Source organism: Aethalodelphis obliquidens, unplaced genomic scaffold (genome assembly GCF_003676395.1).
Source record: "Aethalodelphis obliquidens isolate GAN/ISIS:26980383/991018 unplaced genomic scaffold, ASM367639v1 scaffold9, whole genome shotgun sequence".
Lineage (NCBI taxonomy): Eukaryota > Metazoa > Chordata > Mammalia > Artiodactyla > Delphinidae > Aethalodelphis > Aethalodelphis obliquidens.
The window spans coordinates 30973474-30999754 of NW_020837953.1; the positions used below are offsets into that span (position 1 = coordinate 30973474).

The 26281-nt window shown below is 36.9% G+C and overlaps 1 protein-coding gene across 5 annotated transcripts in view; it reads left to right on the forward strand.

Moving 5' to 3' along the window:
* The first annotated feature begins 2429 nt into the window (after positions 1–2429).
* EYA3 (EYA transcriptional coactivator and phosphatase 3) overlaps positions 2430–26281 on the forward strand; it is a 104504-nt gene continuing 80652 nt past the window's right edge. For 2 of the 5 annotated variants that reach the window (XM_027109479.1, XM_027109487.1), the window contains exon 1: positions 2432–2544. The gene's annotated coding sequence lies outside the window, so the exon portion shown is untranslated. Of the gene's footprint in view, positions 2545–11836; positions 11994–26281 lie in introns of those variants that run through there. The other 3 variants (XR_003433360.1, XM_027109488.1, XM_027109481.1) reach the window with 3 other exon arrangements.

Genomic DNA, 26281 nt, shown 5'->3' on the forward strand with positions numbered 1-26281 from the left:
CCCTAGGTTCTTCAGAACCATTTTTTTTTTTAAGATTCCATATATATGTGTTAGCATACAGTATTTGTTTTTCTCTTTCTGACTTACTTCACTCTGTAGGACAGACTCTAAGTCCATCCACCTCACTACAAATAACTCAATTTCGTTTCTTTTTATGGCTGAGTAATATTCCATTATATATATGTGCCACATCTTCTTTATCTATTCATCTGTTGATGGACACTTAGGTTGCTTCCATGTCCTGGCTATTGTAAATAGTGCTGCAATGAACATTGTGGTGCATGACTCTTTTTGAATTATGGTTTCCTCAGGGTATATGTCCAGTAGTGGGATTGCTGGGTCATATGGTAATTCTATTTTTAGTTTTTTAAGGAACCTCCATACTGTTCTCCATAGTGGCTGTATCAATTTACATTCCCACCAACAGTTCAATAGGGTTCCCTTTTCTCCACACCCTCTCCAGCATTTATTGTTTGTACAGTTTTTGTTGATAGCCATTCTGACTGGTGTGAGGTGATACCTCATTGTAGTTTTGATTTGCATTTAATGCAAATGCAAATCAAAACCTCGTAGAGATTTGCATCACTAACATCTCTAATGTTAGTGATGTTGAGCATCCTTTCATGTGTTTTTTGGAAATTTGTATATCTTCGTTGGGGAAATGTCTATTTAGGTCTTCTGCCCATTTTTGGATTGGGTTGTTTGTTTTTTTGATATTGAACTGCATGAGCTGCTTGCAAATTTTGGAGATTAATCCTTTGTCAGTTGCTTCATTGGCAAATATTTTCTTCCATTCTGAGGGTTGTCTTTTCATCTTGTTTATGTTTTCCTTTGCTGTGCAAAAGCTTTTAAGTTTCATTAGGTCCCATTTGTTTATTTTTGTTTTTATTTCCATGTCTCTAGGAGGTGGGTCAAAAAGAATCTTGCTGTGATTTATGTCATAGAGTGTTCTGCCTATGATTTCCTCTAAGAGTTTTATAGTGTCTGGCCTTACATTTAGGTCTTTAATCCATTTTGAGTTTATTTTTGTGGGTAATACTTTAATTTCAATATAGTGTTAGGAAAGTTCTCATTGAGAGGGTGACATTTGAACCAAGATGTAAAAGAAGTGATAGGGTGAAAGATGCAGTTATCTGGAGGAAGAACATTCTGGGCAGAGGGATCAGCAAGCACAAATACCCTGAGTCTATGTGCAGGTTAGAAGAATAGCAAAGAGGCCAATGTGCCTTGAAAAGAGGGTTAATGGAAAGAGTAGGAGATGAGGTTATTTGTACTGGGGGGTGTCAAGTCTTGAGGGTCCTCTAGGCTTATGCAGGATTCTGGTTTTCACTTAGAAATAGGAATCCACTGGAGGAGGGACCTGATCTGATTAAGGTTTTAACAGAAGCCCACTGCTGCTGTGTTAATAGACCCTGGAAGGGCAAGTGTATAAAAACAGCAAACAGCCACACATTAACTGTGGCTTATACCAACAGAGGCAGTAAATAGTCACAATCTGGACAGATTTTAAAGGTAGATCCTGAAGAATTTGCTGATGATTTAGATGTATGGTGTCAGAGACAGGAGTCAAGGATCTTGGTAAATGATATTGCTTAGTAAATTGTCATAGGAAAAGGTGATCAAAGAAGATACAGCCAAAAAAGGTAGGAAAAAAACGTACTTTAGAGGTGTATCAACTAATAGTGTTTATTTTTTCTGGATTTTGTGTTATTTATGAAATTTTTTAACTTGTGATTTCTTTCCTAACACTAAAGATTCATTTTTAGACCTAATATTGTATTTGTAATTGTGGGTTTACTTAAAGAGAGCCCCCGAATTGAATAAACTTCAGGCCCCCACAAAACCTTAATTCAACCCTGCTCCTTTTCCATATTGGGGTAGTAATTTAACGTTAACGAAGCATTTAAAAACCTTGTTTCTGATAAAATTATTACATAAAATATTGTGCACGAAACAGAAGTTAACTGGAAGCTCAATACAATATTAGGAATAAACTAATACCGGAATAAAACCATCACCTTGGGCTAGCCTCCCCTCCAAGTGCCTTCCATAATTTCCTAGCGATTCTTCCTCCCACAGTTTTTCTAAATCTACCAAATACGTCCAACATTTCACTTTCGCTTTAGAGAGACAGGATTTACACGCAACTTAAAACACCTTCCTGAAACATGAGTGCTGAGTATTTTTTTTTTTACCGGTGCTGCCTGGGCCTCAGTGGTACCCAGGCGCCGCATGAACCAACCTACCCGCCCCAAGCACCACCGAGGGGCCGGGAGGGCCGTAACTAGGGGCGGGGCTCCCGGGACGGTCGAGTGGGCGGGGTCTAGGCGCTTCCCCGCCCCTCCACGTGAGGCCTGACACATGCGCCCAAAGGCTTCTGTTGGAACGAGGTGTGGATTGTGTGAGGACCCTGGCCGCCAACTTCCGGTTTCTAGGGATGCGCATCCGGGTCGCACTAACGCCGCCGTTTCCTGCAGCCGCTTGGTTCTCCTGTGTGTTTGGACCGGTCCCCATGTCCTGCTGTGGGGCCTCTGCAGCCTTTGGGTGAGTCTCCGCTCCCGACAGGTTCTGAGTGCGGCCGGTCGAGTACAGCCTGTAGAGGGCCGGGTCAAGTGTTGTGTCCCGGTCCCTGTGGGTGGGGGTTCTCTTTGCCTGTCCCTTGTCCCTGCAATGCTTCCTGAGCTCATTTCATTCCTTCCCCCCGAAGCCGGCCTCGCCTCTTTCCCCTCAGCTGAGCCTGTTTTGTCGCCGCTCACCTCTCGCCTTGCTATTTTTCCTCCGCCTCATCCGCCTTTTAAAAGCCCTGGTTTCTTGCCTTTTCGCCTCAGCGCTTACCTAAGCCACTGCCCCTCGGTTTTGCCCCTACTCTCACTTTAGCACCTCTCTTCCCCGACTGTTGATCCTGGGATCTTGCTGTTTTTTCACCCAGCAGGACGGCCCACCTCCTCGTTGTGCTCACCCTGCTCCACTGCGAAACTGAGCCTGTCTCTCTCTGGGGTCCTAGGTCCTGGTTCTCCAACTTCCTTCATCCTTGACCCCTACTCCTCCCGGGACGAGTAGGTGACATTTGTGCTTCGCCTGGGGTTCTCCCTCCTTTTCTTCGCTAGAGGAGGCCTTTGCCCAAGCCCGGATCTGGGCAGATTTACCCGGCCTGGGGGAAGTTTTCCTTAAGGCGCTGGGTTAGACTGAATTTCCATGGTTAGGGAACAACAAAGGCGTTCCCAGTTCTTCGCTGGAGCACAGTTTTGGGGGCTTTCGCTAGAGCAGGCTAACAGGTGGCAGGCACTCGGAATTGCTGGTAGATTGGGCTTGTGTCATCTTGTTAATCGACAGGTCATGAGGACGTTCTGTCATTTTCTTGTTCTCTGTCCCATGAGAATGGATATGCACAGCTGAGGCAAAAATGCGGATGTTCTGGGATGATCAGCTCTGTTTTCTGCATGGGCTTTACTTACAGGACAGTTGCTATGTTGGAGGACAGAGTTTCTTGGGAGATTATTAGCCCCAGACTTTTAAGCTTATTGACAAAAATTTTAGTGTACTGTTACTGAAAAAATTTCTGCTAGAGTTCATTATAGTAATTTCGAAGTACATTTTCTTTAGTTGAACTCAGTGTGCATGTGTATCTTTATCTTTGCTTCTTATACATTGTTTCTTCATTGTTACTGTATTGACAAGTTTTCTGTTTTTCTTCATAGACCAGACATTACATTACTTTATTACTTAGCATATTCTTCTGACTCTTTTTTTCTTTACTGTTTTCACCGTCTTGAAACCATCTTTTTCTCATTTTGACACTTCAGTTTCTCATAAATTTCTTAAATGTCTCTGTAGGCTTTTAGTCATCTCTAAAATGAAGGGATTAGTTTTAATAAGGGTTAGTGTCCTGTTTTCCAAAATTTGTTATCTGAGGTATATTTTGAGACACAGAGTTGGATAATTTTTATTTTTGTCTTTCCAATATTTATGGTGTATTTCTAGCATTTGATTACAAATGTTTTTGTGTGATCAGTTTCTGTTCTCATGTAAATTGTGCTCTAAAATTTAGTACTTCAGTGAACAGAATAAATACAGCTTTTAGCATATGCTTTTCTTTTGACTAATAAGTTATAGAAAAGTCTCCCTCATTATATGAGACATATACATATGCAAACATAGCGTAGACCTTGGCGTATTCCAAAATTGGGCTGATCCCTTCAGCTATTTTTAGCAAAGGACTTTGGAGCTTGGCCGTATTAGTCCTAGAAGCCACAGAGAAGGACCCTTCTGGTTGGCTTTCAGGAATTATTTCACTGCTGAGGGAAGCCCTTTTGAAAGCTCCTTAGTAGTACTTCCTCGAACCCAGCACCTACATTGGAAACTCTAGCTTCTGTTCATCCTGGCCTCATCATTTCCCAATCTTTAAAAACTAACCCCAATGAATATGGGCTGACACTCTTATGTTTTCTTACCTCCAGGCTGGTGGACCCTTTTTTTTTTGTACATACATACCCATATTTGGATTGCTGCAAGGCCCTCTTTCACCCTTTTTCATTTCTGAACTTTTTACTTCTTCAGCATGCCTGTTTAAATCTAGATTGATTTCTATAGTTCACAGCTGGAGGGAACCATAAGAGTTCAAACTTATCCCTTTATTTTACAGAATACGGAAATCAGGGTTTAAATTGGTGGTGTTTTCCCCAACGTCATTATTCACAAATAAGTCCTGTTCATGTGTTAGAGAAATGGGTTTTAGTTCTTTCAAAGCTGTAGGCTGGAGAGCACAATATTGTATTTAGTGGTTCATTTCAATAAATTTATGTCATAGGAATAAACGTTTTAGGTTAAGAAATCTATGATGCAGAATTTAAAATTCAAGGTGAAGTCATTTTGCCTTCAAAGAGGGACTCCAGAAAGAAACTGTTGTACAGAAGTAGAAGTTGAAAAGTCTTAGGGAGTCTCTCTCTCTTTTCTTCTAAAATCTCTTTGGCCTATTATGATACAAATTCTGCATAAAAGCTCTTACATGAAACGAACATCCTGTGGTCTCATTGGAGCAGTTGTATTCATGGTCCTATTGTTTGTACAGAACAGTGATAGACTTTCTAATTACTGAAAAGCCTACACCTCATGCTTAGCTGCCAAAGGAAAAAATATCACTAGAGACAACATAGTGTATGTGTTTTTAAAGCTCAGGAGAGGAATGACTGTCGGTTTTCTATAAAAATTTCTGCTTTAGTTTGGCAAAGTCTTAGTTTGTAACCCTGATGGCTCAATTTAAAATACATTTATGCATATTAGTTTTATGCCTGCAGGGTTTTTTTGATTGATTGTTATTTTTTGTCATTTTACTTGCTACTGTACTTTGTTTTACATGCTTTAAGTTTTATCCTTGAACCCTAGGATATGTTTTAAGGAAAATGCAGTTTTAAAAATTTAAAATTTTTACAGTGTCCTGGTCATTTGTACCTCGCGGTATGATGGTTTCTGTGATCTGCCTAAGCCACTCCATGACTTCATTCTTTTTGTTTTGTTTACAGACAAAAGGCTCATAGAACTTCTTTTTTGGTAGTTGTCTAAAAGATTTTTGTGTTCTGCATATAATAGCAGGATATTTTAACTTCTTTGTGATTTAAATGGAGGAAGAATAGTTCAGAATTGTTCAACATAGAATATAGTTCAACATAGAAATAGTTCCAAATGTATTTAAGGATATTAAGAATAGTTTTTTTTTCCAATACATTCATTTAATTGGTTTATACCAAGGGGCCGAATTGTAATATTTATAGTAAAGTGGAAAAATATGTGGACTTTCTATCTGCGGATTAACTTAAAAATACAGGTGCATGTTCTTGTACAGAATATATGGCTTAAGCAAAAACTGCCTTATTATGTTTTATTGGCAGAGAACACAGCAAACAGCAGGGACCTGATCATCTTGATGTTTTTATTTGATCCCATTAACCTAAGTCCTAGGGTATCTAATTATTAAATGTAGAAATAATTAGGGTATTTTCTCTATTATTTATAGTATATTAAAAAGGATATTTGAAATATGGGCTTCATAAAATTTATCTTTGCTATTTTCCCCTTTTAAATATGTAGTAGTATTTTAAACCAGAAGAGGAACTGTAGATAGTGCTGACTTATTGTAAGTTAATTAACAGATTAGCCCAAGGCGGTCAGCGCTTAATATCTTAAAGATCTTGCTACAGATTGTGTTGGATGCACTTTAACTTATTAGCTTGGTTAATATTTGTACTAGTTAAATTTGTTTTTATTCCCTAGGAAATAAAACCAAATAGTTTTATAGTAGTTAGGAAATAGTAATAATCTTTGTAATACATTCCTTTCAGCAAATTTTTTATTGGATACCTACTATGTACAGTTATATTACATATATAGACAGTTCATATGAACTAGGTGACATTATACAAGGCTGACATTTACACTTAGATTCTGAATTTGACTTTATTTGTATATATCTGAATTAAACTATAAGACTAAACATAACCTGCATCACCAGGGTGTAGGGAAAAAGAAAGACTTAACATATTAGAATGAAAATAAGCTTTATTTAATCCTAAAAAGGTGTCAATTCTTATCAGTACAACGGCATATGATTTTTTTAACTAGATTTTATGATTTTCTATTTTCAAAACAGTGATTTCATCATTTGAGTTTAAGGTTCTTGCATTAATCTGTATCACAGCTTAATTAATATAAATAAAGTCATGTTCTTTATACATACAATTAAATAATTTTCATTTGGGAAACTTTTTCACAACTGAACTGTAAAAATCTGTAGTGGTAAAGCAGTAATTTTTTTAAAAAAGCACATTTTGTGTAGCACTTACTCTGTGCCAGGAATTACCAAGTGGCTTACATATAGTATTAACGCTTTAATCCTTACAACACTATGAAGTAAGTACTATATTTATCTCCATTTACAAATGAGAAAACCAAGGCACAGAAGTTACACAATTTGCCCAAAGTAACACAGCTAGTTGGCAGGAGAGGTGGATTTGAACTTAGTTTTTCTGGCTCCAGAGTTCATGACCTTTTTGTACAAAGTTCTACTAGTTTAATGATTTCTTCCTTCATAGGTTAAAACAGTTAAAAAATCCAATTTCTCTGAAACATAGAAGAATACTGCATTTGGTTGGGAACTTTAGAGAGGGGTTTTACCTGGTCCTTTTATAAATGCTGGCTTAAGGCAAATTGCAAACCCTTTACCACCTAGGTTTCTTAGATGGCAAAAACAACATATTAAGAAAGCAAGTAATATCCATATCCTTCCCTCTTAAAAAAATTATCATATGGAAGTCAATTACTTTTGAGTTATTTGGAGAAAAGGCAGTTTATTTAATAAAATGCATTCTATGTTACTAAAATGTATACCCCTTGACATTAATTTTTTCCCTTTCTCTGATTTGCAGAATATTAAATAAATTTATGTAATAGTCTTGAACTCTGAAATCTTAGTGTCCCCAATATGAATTTAGCAACTTTGAAATATAAAACAGAAGACTAAAGCTGAAATTTCTGACTTACCTCTAGTCTCATTTTGAGATTTGAAAATTTGTACAAAATTAAGTGCATCCATTTCTTTAGGACTAACATGTTTAGAGAATTATATTTAAATTAGTCTTTTTATTTTTACTTTAGAAAAGAGGAGGTGTACTTTCATAAAACAATTCCTTTTTAAATAAAAATGCAAATAATCATTTAGAATATTGTTAATCATATTACTATTTCTTTTTTGTACTTTTATTATTTCCAGATTTAAAAATTTTGTTGCATCTCTAAGGGAAGGAGATGATTTTATATCAGTTGAGTGCAGCTTAATGGAAGAGCCTGGGACTTACATGTGATAAGAAGTTATTTTTCTGAGTATTTTTGAATACACATGAAAATCATGGAATCTGGTTAACAAAAAAACTACCGTTGTTTCTAGTCAGAAGTGACACTTGGTTAGGGATACTACTTATTTTCATTCTTATATACTATTAACCCCCCTTTATTAATTCAGACATGTTAATTAAGTGCACTGATTTTTAATAGTAGCTTTTGTCTTGATTTTTTTTTTCTCTGTCAGAAAAGTATTGTTATTGAGGTGAAAAGTGTAAGCTTTGCTATGATGATTTACTTTCTGGTATTTAGAATGTTCTTTACTTTGATTTAAACATTTGATTTTTATTTCAAAAGCAACTCTCTTTTATATGTGGGTTTGGTAATCAGTTTATTTTCTAAAATTTCAATAGTTTCCTTTCACCTGAAATTTAATAATGTAACAGTTACTGAATTTAGGAAAATTGGTAGTTTGTTGCTATCAGCACTGTTACTATGGGAATAAATTAGAATGATTAGCTCTTAGGTGGAATTGAACTTATTCTTTAGTTTCCATAGTAGTTGAAAAAGATTTAGGTCAGATTCACCTGTTGTTCCTCCTTTTTTCAAAATAAGAGGGCGTTTTAATTTAGCACAGCGATGTTAATTTTCCCCTACTAGATTGATTGTATTAATATGATAATCTCACTCTCTTTACTGACAGCATAATCCAAAATGCGTGTGTATGACTTTTTCTTGAAATATTTCAGAATTTAGAGAACATTTTAGGATACAAAAGAGTACATACATATCTTATTAAAAAACATACCCTAGTAATCAGTGTGTTATTACTTCACTGAGTTTTTCAAATCTGTTTTTCCTTTTCATCAGTTTTTAACTTTGCTATAGGTTAGGAAGCAGTGATTAGATAACATTAAAAAATAAGTGTTCTTGAGAGTGAGTGCTAGAGCTTTTGCTTATGCACCATCTGTCATATTAGTGTGGTATTTAATAGCTAGATGAACTGAAAATCTTTGCTTTATCTCATTTCTGTCTATCTCCTGTTAGTAATATTTATTTAGTCTTGGTACCTCCCATTTGGTGAATTGTTGCTTATTTGGAATAACTATGGTAAACTATTGATTCTTACCCAGATGGTTCCTTTTTCCTTTTTTGTTCATTTTCAGAGGCTTGCCTTTAAAAAACTGTAATTTAGAGAACCACTAAAACTTTGAGTGTTCTTTAATATGTAGCTTGAAGTGGATATTTCCCTCCTTTTTGACTGGTCAGTTTTTTTATTTTTTAATTTTTTAAAAATATTTATTTTGGCTGCACGGGGTCTTAGTTGCAGTGTGCGGGATCTTTAGTTGTGGCATGCGGAATCTGTCTCCCTGAGCGGGGTCAAACCCGGCCCCCATGAATTGGGAGCACGGAGTCTTAACCACTGGACTACCAGGGAAGTCCCTGGTCAGTTTCTTAAAGTCTTTGGAAAATGGCATTCAAACTTTTTTGATCACAACCCCACTATAAGATGCATTTTTCATTGTCATCCAGTACTTATACACATATATGTACATATTAATATTTAAAATTGAAACAGACATTTCATGAAACAATATTTATTTTTACTATTGGTGATGCATTGTAATGTTTTCTGTTTATTTTGTTTAATTGCATTTCATTCAAAACAAACTGTTGGTATCCACTAAATGGATGTGATAACCCAGTAATGTGTTGAACCTGCAGTTTGAAAAATTCTAGTGACTGCTAGATTTTTTCCAATATTGTTTTTTGGGAATTGGAGATGTTTGGGTTTGTTAGTTTTTTTTTCACTGAAATATATCTTGATTTTCTTAATCTTTTAACCTAAATGTGCAGAACAGTTGAGAGAGGGAGACCCTGTTGCCCCAATTATTGTTACTGTCACCTCTGTCCTTTACTCTGTGTCTAGGCACATCATTTAAAAAACTGCAGTGATACAGAATCATGAGGTTGACAACGCTTGGTCATGTGTAGAGCTTTTATCATTAGAATCCTTTTCTAGTTTCCATCTGACAGTCAAAGTTTAGTTTGATTAAGTTCCTTTCACAAACCTTGCTTCTGTTCTTGGCAACTAGTCAAAAGGTTACAAAGCTGCTTTATTCTGCTTTTTTCTGGCCCCATTCCAGTCTTTGTAAACCAAGAAAAGAGAGCCAAGGAGTGAAGCAGTTTTCCTTCTGTGTATATAGTCAGGTCAAAGTAACACAATTGAAGAGTCATTAGGATTTGTTACAGTGGACCGTATTTATTTATTATCCTGATTTCATTTCCTCTAATCATAAAGGGGGAAAGATGGTAGAGATATCAACAGTTCCTAGCATATCACAGCTATTAGAGTGAGGCAGGGTCAGCAGGCATACACTACTGTTTTTACCACTACCTCCTCTTAACACGTAATGAGCACTTCCTATGTGCCAGGCACTATTTAAAGCATTTCTCTTGTATTAACTCATATTTATTTGGGAGGCCTGGGGGAAGAACGAGAATGAGAAAGAATAAAGAAGAAAACTGGCTTTCTTAGTATCTTCTCATTACCTGGCTTGTGAGTTCTGGCTATTGGTGACTGTAGCATGACATAGCATACATTTTTTTTTGATAAATAAATTAATTATTTTTGGCTGCATTGGGTCTTCGTTGCTGTGCGCAGGCTTTTTCTAGTTGCGGTGAGCTGGGGCTACTCTTCGTTGCAGTGCATGGGCTTCTCATTGCGGTGGCTTCTCTTGCTGCGGAGCACGGGCTCTAGGCACGCAGGCTCAGTAGTTGTGGCTTGCAGGCTCTAGAGCACAGGCTCAGTAGTTGTGGCGCACGGGCTTAGTTGCTCCGCAGCATGTGGGATCTTACCAGACCAGGGATCGAACCGGTGTCCCCTGCATTGGCAGGCGGATTCTTAACTACTGTGCCACCAGGGAAGTCCCAGCATATATTTTTAACTTGGCCAGCTTTTTAAAATCATTAGTCCTGTCTGTGATGTTCTGTACTTAGGCATGAAGCTATGGTTTAAAACCTCAGGCTTTGAAGGTAGGCTACCTGGGCTTGAATTCCACGTTGGTGAGTTATTAGGTATATGACCTTGGTTGAGTTACTCTCTACGCTTCAGTTTTCTCATCTGTAAAATGGTGATAATAGTAAACAGTACATATCTTATAGACTTATTGAGAGGATTAAAAGAGTTAATATACGTAAAGTACTTAGAACAGTGCCTGACCCATAAAAAACATTACATAAATGTTAGCTATTAGTAACTCACAACTCACAGTTGGATCTCCTGAAAGTATTTGTGACCATGATGAGTTCATATTTGCTAAGTAACAGGACGTGATTGATACTCAATGTTTTATTGTCCAGGAGCTTGAAAACAGCTTTCCTGAGGACTTGGAAGGAAGTTCTTGTGCAGAGTGTTGGAATCAAAGCCAGGGACAGAGTATCAGCTACAGGCCCAACTTGTTTAATCTCTCACAGGAATCTCTTGTTATTTGGACCTTACCTTTGTTGTTGTTGTTGTTGGGTTTTGTTTTGTTTTGTTTTAAAGATTTTTTTTTTTTGATGTGGATCATTTTTAAAGTCTTTACTAAATTTGTTACAGTATTACATCTGTTTTGTTTTTTTGGCCTTTGGCTGTGAAGCATGTGGGATCTTAGCTCCCCCACCAGGGATTGAACCTGCACCCCCTGCATTGGAAGGTGAAGTCTTAACCACTGGACCTCCAAGGAAGTCCCTGGACCTTACCTTTAGTAATTTTAATATTTTGCCCTTTGAAAAACTAAGAGGAACTAGTTAATGAATTGACTTTCACTCAGGACCACATTTCTGTCCTGAGTCTGTTTAGCTTATGTCTGAGATATTTCTTTATTTTATTTTTCTTTAACAGTTATATCATCCTAACTATGTGCCAGACACTATTCTAAGAGCTTTATAGATATTAACTCATTTAAACCTATGACAAGTTTATGAGAAAACACTAATTATTATTTTTCCCATTTTACAGATGAAGTAAATGAGGCTCAGAAAAGTTAAATAACTTGTCTAAGCTCCCACACCACTCATCAGTGCCAGAACTGGGATTTGAACCTAAGAGTCAGACTCCAGAGTTCATGCTTCAAGCTTGCCAAGCCTGCCTCTTACAGAGATGAATTATGTTGAAAAGGGTAAAATAGCAAGTGTTAAAAGTTACTTCACTGTTCTTTACTCTGTGTACTGAATGACAGCACTGAAATTATGTGTGATGGTGTTTTGGCTGATGGAGTTTTGAAGGAATAAATAAATTCGAAGTAAAATATTAATAAAAGATCTGTACCTAGATTTTATAGTTCTGAGAGCTAAAGACATGCATTCCAAAAGACTCAGTTCTGTTAATATAGCATGTAGTAAGTTTTGTTCAAATACTGGATAGTGGATTGATAGAAACATGTGATGGATAGATATATAGAATGCTATATAGAATTTTGATTTTAGAAAATGGGTAGTATAGACACATTTATAGAACATTCATGTTGGAGTATACCATGTGTCAGGCCACAGCACCTATAGAAAAAAATGTGATTCTCTTAGAAATGTTAACTTTAGATTAAAGGAGGGTGGAGATAAAGTTTTGGAGGCTGAGAGTTTTATGGAGTCTGGATCTCCATGCATTAGAGAAACTCTTATGCTTTGTGACTGACACGTTACTAAAAACTGAAGAGAGGTCCAAAGAGGGTTGGAAGGAATGTAGTAGAACTGTTGGATTATTATTACGGTCATTTAGACACTCTAATTCAGATGAACTCATTCCTTCTCAATACTTTATACTGTGGTTTTGGAATTTTTCCTGTGGAACGCTATCTCCCAATTTTATTGGAAGCTTGTGGGGAAAAGTTTGTGTTAAATTTTTTTTTTTAATTTATTTTATTATTTATTTTTGGCTGCTTTGGGTCTTCGTTGCTGTGCGTGGGCTTTCTCTAGTTGCAGCGAGCGGGGGCTACTCTTTGTTGCGGTGCGCAGGCTTCTCATTGCGGTGGCTTCTCTTGTTGTGGACCACGGGCTCTAGGCACGTGGGCTTCAGTAGTTGTGGCACATGGGCTCAGTAGTTGTGGCTTGCGGGCTCTAGAGCGCAGGCTCAGTAGTTGTGGCACACAGGTTTAGTTGCTCGGCAGCATGTGGGATCTTCCCAGACCAGGTTGCTTGAACCCGTGTCCCCTGCATTCGCAGGCAGATTCTTAACCACTGCACCACCAGGGAAGCCCTGTGTTAATTTTTATTAAGGATAATTTTACAGACAACTTCAAAGGATGATTTTCCAAGAAGTAAGGTTAGAAATTGTAAAAACAGTTCTTTTCGGAGAATCTATTCCTGATAAAATATTTTTTCCTGTTAAGAATTTGGTATAGCCTAAGTATATTTTTTAAAAAATTCTTTCTCAGTAAGTTCTGATAGTATTCTGTTTAGTGTAAAGTTGCTATAAATATTCTTACAGCTGACAGTACCATGATGTGTTAGTCATGCCTCTCAAATAAAGTAGCCAGAAGAATTCACCAACTTTACCACAGTCAGTTGGCTGGGCTGTTTATTTATGGAGGGAGTTAACCAACATGGTGATGGCTTTTGTCCGTCCACAGGAAGTCCAGCAGAGAAGGTATGGTTGTTTGCAGTTTTTTTGGCCACAGAAATGTGATTTGTGCTGATGCCTGAATTGTGAGAGCTAAAAGGCTCTCTTAGGGTTACTTTAAAGGGAGCCTTAAAGGAGGTCAGTTGCGTGCAGGTCTGCTGGATATTTGTGTCTACCTAGCAGGACTCTAGAGTACAGAGGACTCTGAGTGAATGTGTTAGTAGATAAGTTAGGTAAGTTTTTTTAAAGGTAGTACTTGAGAAAGATTGCCATCAGCTGATAGACTTCAGTGAATTTCTGAAAGATAGGAAACAGTGAAATTGGATTGATAGAGAAACTAGGAGAAGAAATCACATCGGAAAGTATGTGTAGAAGTTTCAGAAATATACCAGACTCCAAGTAAATGAATATGAAGAACGGAAGAGTCCCTGGAGTATTCATCAGTTTCCCGGTCCTTGCTCTATTTTGAGCTTCTGGTGTTTGTCCCCTGGATAAAGCCCAGAGAAATACTTTCCAAACATATGGAACAATCTGCCTGGGGAGGGCTTTCCTTATAGTCTCTTCTCCCCGTGGCGTTTAGTATATATAAATCAAATCATGTCATTATCTTGCTTGAAGCACCCATTACCTCCCCAAACTGCTTATCATGTGTTACAAGGCTGTGTGTGACCTGGCCCTTGTCTGCTTCTCAGGACTCATTTCCTACCACTTATTCACTTACTAACATCAGCCTTTTTGCTATTTCTCAAACATATCAGGATGTTTTCCTTTTAGTTTCTTTACACTTGTTTCCTTCTGAAGGCCCTCTTTTACATCTTTGTATAGTTTTCTACTTTTGATTATTCACATCTTTGCTGAAATGTTGTTACCACCTCAGAGAAATTATCACCAAATCTGAAATAGCTCCCCTTTAGTCATGCTCTACTCCTTCCTTTGTTTTATTTATTTACTTATTATATTTTTGCTAACAGCTTTATTGAGATATAATTCACATACCATACAATTTACCTATTTAAAGTATATAATTCATTGGTTTTGACTACATTCACAGAGTTGTGAAACCATCACCACAACCAATTTTATTTTATTTGTTTTTTGAATTTTATTTTATTTTTTTATACAGCAGGTTCTTATTAGCTATCTGTTTTGTACATATTAGTGTATATTTGTCAATCCCAATCTCCCAATTCATCCCGCCACCACCACGCCACCACTTTCCCCCGTTGGTGTCCATATGTTTGTTCTCTACATCTGTGTCTCTATTTCTGCCCTGCAAAGTGGTTCATCTGTACCATTTTTCTAGGTTCCACATATGTGTGTTAATATACGATATTTGTTTTTTCTTTCTGACTTACTTGACTCTGTATGACAGTCTGTAGACCCATCCACGTCTCTACAAATGACCGAATTTCGTTCCTTTTTATGGTTGAGTAATATTCCATTGTATATATGTATCACATCTTCTTTATCTATTCATCTGTTGATGGGCATTTAGGTTGCTTCCATGACTTAGCTATTGTAAATAGTGCTGCAGTGAACATTGGGGTGCATGTGTCTTTTTGAATTATGGTTTTCTCTGGGTATATGCCCAGTAGTAGGATTGCTGGGTCCTATAGTAATTCTATTTTTAGTTTTTTAAGGAACCTCCATACTGTTCTCCATAGTGGCTGTATCAATTTACATTCCCACCAACAGTGCAAGAGGGTTCCCTTTTCTCCACATCCTCTCCAGCATTTGTTGTTTATAGCTTTTCTGATGATGCCCATTCTAACTGGTGTGAGGTGATACCTCATTGTAGTTTTGATTTGCATTTCTCTAATAATTAGTGATGTTGAGCAGCTTTTCATGTGCTTCTTGGCCATCTGTATGTCTTTTTTGGAGAAATGTCTATTTAGGTCTTCTGCCCATTTTTTGATTGGGTGGGGTTTTTTTTGATACTGAGCTGCATGAGCTGCTTGTAAATTTTGGAGATTAATCCTTTGTCACTTGCTTAATTTGCAAATATTTTCTCCCATTCTGAGGGTTGTCTTTTCATCTTGTTTATGTTTTCCTTTGCTGTGCAAAAACTTAGAAGTTTCATTAGGTCGCACTTGTTTATTTTTGTTTTTATTTCCATTTCTCTAGGAGGTGGGTCAAAAAGGATCTTCCTGTGTTTTGTGTCATAGAGTGTTCTGCCTATGTTTTCCTCTAAGAGTTTTATAGTGTCTGGCCTTACATTTAGGTCTTTAATCCATTTTCAGTTTATTTTTGTGTATGGTGTTAGGGAGTGTTCTAATTTCATTCTTTTACATGTAGCTGTCCAGTTTTCCCAGCACCACTTATTGAACAGACTGTCTTTTCTCCATTGTATATGTTTACCTCCTTGGTCATAGATTAGTTGACCATAGGTGCATGGGTTTATCTCTGGACTGTCCATCCTGTTCCATTTATCTGTATTTCTGTATTTGTGCCAGAACCACATTGTCTTGATTACTGTAGCTTTGTAGTATAGTCTGAAGTCAGGGAGTCTGGTTCCTCCAGCTCTGTTTTTTTCACTCATGACTGCTTTGGCTGTTCGGGGTCTTTTGTGTTTCCATACAAATTTTAAGATTTTTTGTTCTAGTTCTGTAAAAAATGCCATTGGTAATTTGATAGGGATTGCATTGAATCTGTAGATTGCTTTGGGGAGTATAGTCATTTTCACAGTATTGATTCTTCCAATCCAAGAACATGGTATACTTCTCCATCTGTGTGTATCATCTTTAATTTCTTTCATCAATGTCTTGTAGTTTTCTGCATATAGGTCTTTTGTCTCCCTAGGTAGGTTTATTCCTAGGTATTTCATTCTTTTTGCTGCAGTGGTAAGTGGGAGTGCTTCCTTAATTTCTCTTTCAGACTTTTCGTCATTAATGTATAGGAATGCAAGAGATTTCTGTGCATTAATTTTGTATCCTGCAACTTTACCAAATTCATTGATTAGCTCTAGTAGTTTTCTGGTGAAATCTTTAGGATTCTCTATGTATAGTATCATGTCGTCTGCAAACAGTGACAGGTTTACTTCTTCTTTTCCAATTTGTATTCCTTTTATTTCTTTTTCTTCTCTGATTGCCTTGGCTAGGACTTCCAAAACTATGTTGAATAATAGTGGTGAGAGTGGACGTCCTTGTCTTGTTCCTGATCTTAGAGGAAATATTTTCAGTGTTTCACCGTTGAGAATGATGTGTGCTGTGTGTTTGTTGTATATGACCTTTATTATGTTGAGGTAGGTTCCCTCTATGCCCACTTTCTGGAGAGTTTTTATCATAAATGGGTGTTGAATTTTGTCAAAAGCTTTTCCTGCATCTGTTGAGATGACCACATGGATTTTATTTTTCAAATTGTTAATGTGGTGTATCACATTGATTAATTTGCATATATTGAAGAATGCTTGCATCCCTGGGATAAATCCCGCTTGATCACGGTGTATGATCCTTTTACTGTGTTCTTGGACTGTTTGCTAGTATTTTGTTGAGGATTTTTGCATCTATATTCATGAGTGATATTGATCTGTAATTTTCTTTTTCTGTAGTATCTTTGTCTGGTTTTGGTATCAGGGTGATGGTGGCCTCATAGAATTAGTTTGGGAGTGTTCCTTCCTCTGCAATTTTTTGGAAGAGTTTGAGAAGGATGGGTGTTAGCTCTTCTCTAAATGTTTGATAGAATTCACCTGTGAAGGCATCTGGTCCTGGACTTTGTTTGTTGGAAAATTTTAAATTATAGTTTCAATTTCATTACTTGTGATTGGTCTGATCACATTTTCTGTTTCTTCCTGGTTCAGTCTTGCAAGGTTACACCTTTCCAAGAACTTGTGCATTTCTTCCAGGTTGTCCATTTTATTGGCACAGAATTGCTTGTAGTAGTCTCTTACGATGCTTTGTATTTCTGTGGTGTCCATTATAACTTCTTTTTCATTTCTAATTTCATTGATTTGAGACCTCTCTCTCTTTTTCTTGATGAGTTTGGCTAAAGGTTTATCAGTTTTGTTTATCTTCTCTAAAACCCAGCTTTTAGTTTTATTGATCTTTGGTATTGTTTTCTTTGTTTCTATTTCTTTATTTCTGCTCTGACCTTTTAGATTTCTTTCCTTCTACTAACTTTGGGTGTTGTTTGTTCTTCTTTCTCTAGTTCCTTTAGGTGTAAAGTTAGATTGTTTATTTGAGATTTTTCTTGTTTCTTGAGGTAGGCTTCTATTGCTATAAACTTCCCCCCTTAGAACTGCTTTTTCTGCATCTTATAGGTTATGGATTGTCCTGTTTTCATTGTAATTTGTCTCCAGGTATTTTTTGATTTCCTCTTTGATTTCTTCCGTGATCTCTTGGTTATTTAATAACGTATGGTTTAGGCTTCATGTGTTTATGTTTTTTACGTTTTTTTCCTGTGATTGATTCCTAATCTCATAGCGTTGTGGTCAGAAAAGATGCTTGATATGATTTCAGTTTTGTTAAATTTGTGATACAAGATGTGATCTATCCTGGAGAATGATCTGTGCGCACTTGAGAAGAAAGTGTAATCTGCTGTTTTCGGATGGAAGGTCCTATAGATATCACTTATACCTATCACGTCTATTGTGTCATTTAAAGCTTGTGTTTCCTTATTAATATTCTGTCTGGATAATCTGTCCATTGGTGTAAGTGAGGTGTTAAAGTCCCCCACTACTATTGTGTTACTGTCGATTTCCTCTTTTATAGCTGTTAGCAGTTGCCTCATGAATTGAGGTGCTCCTGTGTTGGGTACATATATATTTATAATTGTCATATCTTATTCTTGGATTGATCCGTTGATCATTATATAGTGTCCTTCCTTGTCTCTTGTAACATTCTTTATTTTAAAGTGTATTTTATCTGATATGAGTATTGCTACTCCAGCTTTCTTTTTTTTTAATTTTTAAAAATTTTTTTTTGCGGTACGCGGGCCTCTCACTGTTGTGGCCTCTCCCGTTGCGGAGCACAGGCTCTGGACTCGCAGGCTCAGCGGCCATGGCTCAGGGGCCCAGCCGCTCCGCAGCATGTGGGATCTTCCTGGACCGGGGCACGAACCCATGTCCCCTGCATCGGCAGGCAGACTCCCAACCACTGTGCCACCAGGGAAGCCCCTCCAGCTTTCTTTTGATTTCCATTTGTATGGAGTATCTTTTTCCATCCCCTCACTTTCAGTCTGTATATGTCCCTAGGTCTGAAGTGGGTTTCTTGTAGACAGCATATATATATATGGGCCTTGTTTTTGTATCCATTCAGCAAGCCTGTGTCTTTTGGTTGAAGCATTTAATCCATTCACTTTTAAGGTAATTATCGATGTGTATGTTCCTAGTACCATTTTCTTAATTGTTTTGTGTTTGTTTTTGTAGGTCCTTTTCTTCTCTTGTGTTTCCCACTTAGAGAAGTTCCTTTAGCATTTGTTGTAGAGCTGGTTTGGTGGTGCTGAATTTTCTTCGCTTTTGCTTGTCTGTAAAGCTTTTGATTTCTCCATTGAGTCTGAATGAGATCCTTGCCGGGTAGAGTAATCTTGGTTGTAGGTTCCTCCCTTTCATCACTTTAAATATATCCTGTCACTCCCTTTTGGCTTGTAGAGTTTCTGCTGAGAAATCAGCTGTTAGTTAACCTTATGGGAGTTCCCTTGTATGTTATTTGTTGTTTTTCCCTTGCTGCTTTCAATAATTTTTTTTGTCTTTAATTTTTGTCAATTTGATTACTATGTGCATTGGCATGTTTCTCCTTGCGTTTATCCTGCCTGGGACTCTCTGCGCTTCCTGGACTTGGGTGGCTATTTCCTTTCCCATATTAGGGAAGGTTTTTGAATGTAATCTCTTCAAATATTTTCTTGGGTCCTTTCTCTCTCTCCTCCTTCTGGGACCCCTATCGTGTGAGTGTTGTTGCGTTTAATGTTGTGCCAGAGGTCTCTTAGGCTGTCTTCATTTCTTTTCATTCTTTTTTCTTTATTCTGTTCTGCTGCAGTGAATTCCACCCTTCTGTCTTCCAGGTCCCTTATCCGTTCTTCTGCTTCAGTTATTCTGCTATTGATTCCCTCTAGTGTATTTTTCAGTTGCTGTATTGTTCATCTCTGTTTGTTTGTTCTTTAATTCTTCTAGGTCTTTGTTAAACGTTTCTTGCATCTTCTCAATCTTTGCCTCCATTCTTTTTCCGAGGTCCTGGATCATGTTGAATGTCATTATTCTGAATTCTTTTTCTGGAAGGTTGCCTATCTCCACTTCATTTAGTTGTTTTTCTGGGGTTTTATCTCATTCCTTCATCTGGTACAAAGTCCTCTGCCTTTTCATTTTGTCTGTCTTTCTGTGAATGTGGTTTTCCTTCCACAGGCTGCAGAATTGTAGTTCTTCTTGCTTCTGCCGTCTGTCCTCTTGTGCATGAGGCTATCTGAGAGTCTTGTGCAAGCTTCCTGATGGAAGGGACTCCTTCCTTTGTTTTATTTTCCAAAGTATTATTACTTTGGGGACTTCCCTGGTTCAGTCGTTAAGACTTTGCCTTCCAATTCAGGGGATGTAGGTTCAATCCTTGGTCAGGGAGTTAAGATCCCACGTGCCTTGCAGCCAAAAAACCAAAACAGAAAACAGAAAAAATATTACAACAAACTCAATAAAAGACTTTAAATGTGGTCCACATCAAGAAAAAAGATCTAAAAAGAAAAGCATTATTACTTTGTGAAATTGTATTACCTATGTATTTGTTTATCTTCCTCTTGGAATATAAGTTCCTTGAGACTAGGGACTTTGTGTTCATCACTGAATTCCCAGTATCTAAACTAGTGCCTGGCACGTAGTAGACACTCAGTAAATATTTTGTAAGTGAATGAATTAATTTGGAGGTTAGAGAAAGAAGCAAGCACAGCCTGAAGCAACTATAGACTTCCACCCAAAAGCAGCGGAAGCAAAAAGCAAAGTGAGTAGCTAGCTAACGAAGTGTTTCTCCCCCAGATAAAGCTATGATAGCTAGTCTCTAAAGTTAGAGTCCTGGCGTGGGAGACAAGTGATATCCCTAGTAATTTATGTGATGTTCAGAAGAGGAAAGAATTCATATCCAGAAAGCAGGTGACCTGCCGACACTGCCTAACTGCATATTTCACCCCTCTTCCATGGTTACTAGAAGTGGATGTATATAACTAGAACCTGCATATAATAATATACGAACAAAGATTCTCACCCACTCTGAGGATACACTGTTTAGTTGAAATTCTTGGGGCTTCCCTGGTGGCACAGTGGTTAAGAATCCACCTGCCAATGCAGGCGACATGGGTTCAAGCCCTGGTCCAGGAAGATGCCACATATCGTAGAGCAACTAAGCCTGTGCACCACAACTACTGAGCCTGCGCTCTAGAGCCCGTGAGCCACAACTACTGAAGCCCGCGTGCCACAGCTACTGAAGGGTGCACGCCTTCAGCCCATGCTCTGCAACAAGAGAAGCCACCGCAATGAGAACCCTGCATGCTGCAACGAAGAGTAGCCCCCACTCGCCGCCACTAGAGAGAGCCTGCACGCAGAAATGAAGAAGCAACGCAGCCAAAAATAAATAAATAAATAAATTTATTAAAAAAAAAAAAAAAGAAATTCCTGACTGCAAATATGAACTACTAACCTAGACTTACCGGCCATTTAAGAAAAATTAATTCTATGCAAGAGAGGTACGAAATGCTTCCAACACTAAAGAAAATAGTGAATAGTATAAACTGAAGGAGATTTTAAAGATAAGCATCATTAGTAATTTCAGAGGAAATGAAAAAGGAAATAAATGTAAATATTGAAATTTTAAGAATGAGAAAGTGTGAATAGCAAATTAATAAGTATAAAGATTGAGCTGAATTGAAATGCAAAGGATGTCAACAATAATGGCAGAGTAAGAACTTCTGAAAATTCTTCGTAAAAGCAGTGAGAATACTGGCAAAAATAGTCAGAATCAACTCTTTCAGGACTCTGAAAATTAATACAGGCTTGCAGCAATCTGAACATTTATTCAAGAAAAATGGCTGAATCTCAGCAAAAACAGTGAACTTTGTATAGCATTTTAGCTTGCATTGTTCCCATTCTCCTCTCTCCAGCTCCATAGTAGCCTTGGAAAACAGCAGCCCCCAGTCATGGTGAGAACTAGCAACCTGGAAGCCATTGGAAGGGGCAGAACAAGATTGGAGCTCCTTCACAGCCCTGTTCCCAGAAAATTGTCATTATTTGACCTGTCTGGAGGTTCCTTGAAAGACCTCATTCTCAAGACTATATTTGACCTGAGTGGAGCTCACCCTGTACAAATAGCTTTTCCCCTCTCAGGGTGTTCATTTAAAACAATTAAAAGCAGTTATTGAACATCATAAATTCAGTACTAGAAAATAGATTCAACAGTACATTAAAATAATATTCTACAATGCCAGAGTTTCATCTCTGAACCAAATGTATATGTGGTTCAATATTAGGAAATCTAGTAATATGCTATATTAATAGTCAAGAGAAAAACCAGATGGTCATTTTTTTGGATGCCAAAAAAGCACTTGACCAATGTCATGCTTAGTAGTGGTATGCTAGATGTATTTTATTTAATGTGAGGAACAAGAAAAGGATGCCCAACAATTAGCACTGTTACTTAATGTTATAGTGGAGGTGTAAGCCAATATCATTAGGTAAGAACAAAAAATAAAGAAGTTAATATTGGGGAAAGAGGAGCTATTTTTATGCAGCTGGGGAAAATATATACGTGAAACTCAAGAATCAACCATCTTAACTATTCTCATTGTTAGAAACAATAAGAGACTTTGGTAACATGGGAGTTTACAAAATTAATGTACCAATATCAACAACTATCCTGTATATAAAAAATAACTTCTTTAGAAATGAAAAATATAACAAATGAAAAGATAAAATGCCAACATAAAGAAACGTAGAGGATCTGCTAAGAGATGTTTTTAAAAAAAGATTAAGTAACTGGAAATACATACTGTGTTATTAGATAGGAGAACACAATATTGTAAACTCATCATTTCCTCCTAAATTAATTTATGTGTTTAATGCAATTTAAATTAAAATATCATTTTTTTAAAAAACTTTGATAACATTACCCTGAAGTTTGTTTGGAAAGCATATACTTTTTTTTAGTGATTAAGTTTAATTTGTGTATCGTCCTTTTTGAGTTGCATTCAGAGGAGATTCCAGAGTTTGAGATTGCTGGCCTCTGTAGACTTGATCCCTTCATTTTAGACCAACCAGAAAATAATAGCCTCTGGGAAAATTGTTTCAATTAAGAGTCTTTATCAAGAAAAAGAGTAAGTTCCTAAAATTTACTCTTCTTGTTTACTTTGTTGCTTGAAGTTAGCATTAACAGCTTTTATTGGTTAAATTAATGAAGCCTTTATATTTTTACTCTGATATATACATTTTAGTGTTTAGTTAAATGGCATTTTCAACACTGACATAAAATTTTGAAAGCAGCCAAAACACACTAATTATGATTTCTTTCAGAATATGTCTTAAAACACCTGGCATATTCTACCCTCTATTTTATTTTAGTGTTTTTCTTCTGGTTTCAGATATTCTATGAATATTTTATGTTGAGAAAGAATTCTAGGGCTCTATTCAAGAAAAACAAAAAAGGAAGCTCCAAAGAAAGAAGTATATGCCCCCTCCAAAAAGAGGTATTTGCTTAGTTAGAAAAGTCATGTTTTTCTAATGACAAAAATTTCTGATTATCCAGTATCATTCTGTAATCTGTTTATTAATGTTCTTAATACAGTGCTTAGCACAGTGTTAACAAAATTTTAAGTTAAATGTTGAGTAAATGCTTTTATGAAGAAGCATACTACTCTATAGATATCACAAAATGACTTCATGAAAGAAATACAAAATAGGAACTTCAGTCAATCAAAATAGAAAAATATGAGCTTCAGTCTTGAGGCATGGTGTGCCTAAGAAAGTTAAATCAAGACCAGCTGGGAAGGAGGACTTGATTATCTTTCAGGTTTAGCTCTAGCAGCATTTTTTTTTCCCCAGGCAGAACACATCAGATAGTCCAGTACAGTGATTGTGTGCTGGTTTTAAATGCTATCTTACAGATACTAATACTTGTTTGTTCTCAGGGCATTAGATGGATCACTAAGGTGTCTCAAGATCCATGAAACACTTGGGACTGCCAATTTTACTATGTTACCTGGAAATTTCTTCAACTATAAATTTAGGATTCGACCCAGAGTGAAAGCAGGAAAATGCTAATTTTGTAATATGACAGTTCTGTTAGGCAAACTGTCCAATTATTTGGAAAGCTTTTTATTCTTCTTAATGTTTGGAAGCATTTTTGCAACTGTATGTATAATCATGTTCTGTCGTCTTATTTACATACTTTTCTTCATTTCCTACCTTTGTTTTCAGCTTATGTGTTTCATTCAGTGGCCAGATGGCCAACAAACCCAAGCTGAGAGGTAATAGCAAAAACGAATGAAAAACAAAATAAACTTCTTTACAAATAGTATTAGATTCCTGTGGGTGCCATAATAAATTGTCACAAATTTGGAGGCTTAAAACAACAGAAATTTATCCTCTCACAGTTCTGGAGGCCAGAGGTCTAAAATCATGGTGTTGGCAGGGTTGCACTCCCTCCATAGGCTCTAGGGGTAGAATCCGTTCCTTGCCTATTCCAGCTTCTAGTGGCTGCTGGCATTCTTTGGCCATATCACTCCAGTCTCTGCCTCCATATTTGTATCGCCTTCCCCTCATTGTATGGGTGTGGGTGTTAAATTTCTCTCTGCCTTTCTCTTAAGATGGCATTTATGGCCTACCCAGATAATCCGGGATAATCTGCTCATCTCAGAATCCTTAAATACATCTGCAAAGACTCTTTATTCCAAATTAGGTAACATTTATGGGTTCTGGGGATTAGGATGCGGACCCATCTTTGGCCAGGAATGTTTCATGATAGCTGTGTATATTTGTGTTTGGGGAAGGTGATTTCATACTTGATCTCTCTCTCTCCCCACCCTCCCTCCTTCCCTCCCTCCCTCCCTCCCTCTTTTCCTTCATTCCTTCCCTCCTTCCTTTCTCAGCCTATTAAGGGGCCGAAACTTAAGGTCTCCTAACTCCTCACCTCTAAGTAAGTAGTGCGTGTGTTGTGATCCCTTGTTATGTATGTGATATTAAGATTTGATTTAAAGCATATCAGTCCTTTTTTTTTTTTTTGAAGGGAACTTTTCACTTAACACAGACTTCAAAATGATGTTCTTCAAATTAGTTAATAAAACCTTGTAAAGAATTAAAGACTTAGGCATTCCTGGTGAGAAATGAGAAAAGTGAAGTTTTGAATTCTTTGTGCCTCTAAATATATTGAAGGTTCTTAATGAACTGGTTTTAAGTAGATATTTAGAGGAGTCAAGAGCCTAGAAATTATACTTGATTGAACAAATATTTATATTTGTTCATAGCAGGCACATAGCAGGCAATCAGATACTATGTGCTCTCAGATACTAAAAAGAAGGCGGTCTCTGCCATTGTGGAATTTAGGATCAAGATTCCACAGGAATCTTAGGACCAAAGGAAAATTAGTAGTTTTGACAGAATTGTTAACTGCCAGATTTATAGAACACAGTAAGGGTCAGAGAAGTAGTTTTGAAGAATTCTTAATTATTAATTAATAATGAAGTAGGGAACTCTTTCACTAATGACTTTGAGGTTTTGGTAGGTTAGGAGATATTTTGTTTTTCCAAAACCATGATACTCATCTCTGACTAGAAATGGTAAAATAATTTATTTTTATATCCTGTATAATTAAAATTACCTGTTTCATTAACAATAGATCGAAGTTTGTATCTTGTAAATTAAAGACTTATGGCTATAAAGAAAAATCAAATTGTTATTTTTGCTAGATTGTACAAGAAATTAAAAAGTAGCTTAAAAGAAGAATCTTCTTAGGATTTTTAGACAGTCCTTAAAGTACCAGTTAACAGTAGTGAAAAAGAAGTTTTGAGTTTATAAATTTAAAACATTTTAAAACTTTCAAGAGTATGACCATGAGGTCAAACTAATGTAACAGAATAGTTTGAGATTTAATGAAAGAAAAGGAGTAAATAGCTTAAGTTAATATTAGGAATGTAATTTTAAAAGGGAGGGTCGTGTGCTCAATTCTATCTATCTGTATATCTATATTTTTGGCTGCGTTGGGTCTTCATTGCTGCGCGTGGGCTTTCTCTAGTTGTGGCGAGTGGGGCCTACTCTGTTGTGGTGTGCAGGCTTCTTATTGTGGTGGCTTCTCTTGTTGCGGAGCACGGGCTCTAGGCATGCGGGCTTCAGTAGTTGTGGCACGCAGGTTCAGTAGTTGTGGCTCATGGGCTCTACAGCTCAGGCTCACTAGTTGTGGTGCACGAGCCTAGTTGCTCCACGGTATGTGGGATCTTCCTGGACCAGGCAGGGCTCGAAACCGTGTCCCCTGCATTGGCAGGTGGATTCTTAACTGCTGCACCAACAGGGAAGCCCTACTTTTGATTTTTATTAAACTATTTAAGGTATTATTATTATGCTGTAATTAATGTAAAATCTTACCTTTTTTTTCATCTTTTAAATGAGCTTTTATTGAAATAGATTGCAGTTTCATTTAATATAGAATATAGAATTACAGCTTAGATAAATCATTCTCCACATGTTGGTTGTTTCTAATTTTTCATTACTGTGAACAAGAAACTTACTCAATTTTTAAAATAGAGTTAGCTTTTTACTCCTCTATTTAATTTTGGGGGGAAAATCCAAGAAAAATTATTCAGGCCATGGGCAATTTTATGACCTCTTTTATACTCTAACCAGAGAACAATCTGAATATACATACAATTTTACAGCAGTGCCTGAATATTTCTTTTCTTCTTATG